Here is a 2,377-nt window from a genome sequence, read left to right as displayed (position 1 = left end):
TGCAAACGTGGGCTTGAAATTCTTTTTATGTGTAAGTTTGCACAAAAAACAGGACCCCATTATTTGTCCATTCGACGACAATCGGAGATATAATCGTATGTACATGAACTTGCATTGGGTCTTACTGGGCTTTTGCGCCTAACTTGTTTTACGCAGTATTATGGCCTGAAGAATAGCAATTTATTAAGACAAAACCGCATACAAAGTCTGCCCAGAAACAGTTAGGATTCCTCAAGAGCGGAAACTGATTGCATTCCATTTACATGCCATGAGTTAGGCATTATGGTTCACAGACTGTACAGAACGTGCACAGAATAATATTTTGCAGATGAGCTCTATATGCTGTTTCCATAGTTTTTTCGTGTCGGCTTGAGTTAGGGCGTCACGAACATACCAGATCGGGCATCAGCACAGTGTTGGCAGGTAGAATAGTGTCTTTCGGCAAGGTGGGCTCCCGCCCGAATAGATGGAAAAGGGGAAGTGACAAGCGTTGTCGTGCGGGAGGAGTTACAGCTAGACGAAGGGGAGGTACGGGAGAGAGCGTCCCAATCTTGACGGTCGGCGAAAATGGACACCATATCAGTGAGCGTTTCGTTCGAGCCTTTAAAGTCTTTCAACAAGAAGTCAGAAACGTCCGTGGCACCGCTGATTGGGAACACCCAAGTTATGGCGTAGCCTTTTGCGGCAGCAGTCGTGACGGCATTTCACTTATTTCCAGGTATGGGCAAAAGAAAACGGCTGAGGATATCCAAGCAAACGCGAAAGAACAAATCCAGAAGAACATCAATTGGTTGTACGGGTGCCTACTGGGAGCACGGCAGGTATTTTCTTGCATTGGCTCAAGTCAAAGGATCCAACGTAGTGGCAGACGGATCGTTAGAGGTCGGTCGAGTTGAAGCATTTGCGGACGCAATCGTAGGTTCAGGCCACGCCAAGATGTCCAACCCGCAGTGAGTAGTGAAGTTGGAGTAGGATATATCCGAGTGAACGGGTTCCGGAATGGCTAGAAGTTCTTTAAGCGCATTGGGGCGGAAGTTAGGTGGCACAAAACACCATCTCGAAACACAAAACCACTCAGAGAAGGGCTACCTGGCTCGTAATAAAGGCGGCCAATCATCAAACGCACTGTTTTAAGTTTAAGTCGGAAATAGGGGACCCACGCACTGGTCAAGGTCGTCGTTGGTACGATCTAACTCGTCGACGGGATAAACAGCCGTCATCCTTGTGCAGGCGATCATACCGGTAGGAGACGGTAAACGAGAATTGCTGTAGGTGCTGTGCCCATCACCCAAGTTGACCCATGGAGCCTTTCGACGACGACAGCCAGCATAAAGGGAGCAGTGCTCAGTAAGAATATAGTGAACTGGCAGCCTTTGTCCTGCGAACGAGTAGCCTTTGTGGTCCTTTGGACAACAAAGTTTGTTCTCTGTCTCTCTCCGTTACCCCAGCCGTCGTGCGGGAGGAACTTCACAATACGGGCTGCAACCTGTATTTGCAATGAATTGTACAAACCTCAACTTTCGAGAAAGTTTTTGCTACACTGGCCCGTACATGCGTCCCGCATCTCGTTTCCAGCGGCGTAATCCGGCACAGGCGAACCCAAGACAACAGGCCAATTTGTTTCAACTGCTCTTGTGATGGCCCTGTTACCCGTTACTGCCCGAAACACGCCTTCACCTCCAGCAGCATCGTAATTTCCGCTTACCGCTGCTCTGAAGAGAAGCCCCACCGATTTTCCTCAGATCACCAGCCGCACGTTCTCACCCCTCAAGTCACCAGCCGCACCCGATTCAGCTCTCGCCGCCACCTCTCCGACGACCTTCATACTAGCCGCCACCCCGTCACCAATCGACTCTTGCTTTTCATGCCCGCTCATCTCCAGAAATTCAGCAATAATATTAACTAAACCCCATTTTCCTATCGCGCACGAGTGCGTGCAACTGCCTAGGGGCTTCGCAGAACTTCAATCTCAGCAGTAGTATATTCCATGATGGGGTGCGCACGAGATTTTGGATAGCACACTTAGAAGGGATGACCTTCAATGACCACCACCACCACCACCACTATAATCATAATCATCGTCGTCGTCATCATCATCATCATCAAGCGGGTCTTCGTGAAAGTTCGCTTGTAATTTAGAAAGAGATTTTTAAATGGACTGAAATCTTGTACACATGGGTATTTACCATCCACATGTAACGCTGCCGGCGTTGACTTAAATAGCACGACTGGTCTTTTGCAGCACACGTCCTCGAACGACACTGCCATTAGTTGTGAAGAAATTTTCAAATTGTGCGTTCATTTCGCTTTTACTTTCTTAACTTGCCTCTTATGACATAACTTTCAATACGTTGGTTCTACACACGTACCGTGCACA

Source organism: Haemaphysalis longicornis, unplaced genomic scaffold (genome assembly GCF_048455015.1).
Source record: "Haemaphysalis longicornis isolate Haplotype H1 unplaced genomic scaffold, Haemaphysalis longicornis Haplotype H1 scaffold_1, whole genome shotgun sequence".
In the NCBI taxonomy this organism is placed as follows: Eukaryota; Metazoa; Arthropoda; class Arachnida; order Ixodida; family Ixodidae; genus Haemaphysalis; species Haemaphysalis longicornis.
The sequence above is the reverse complement of the archived record's forward strand: the minus strand, read 5'-3'. Positions refer to the sequence as shown.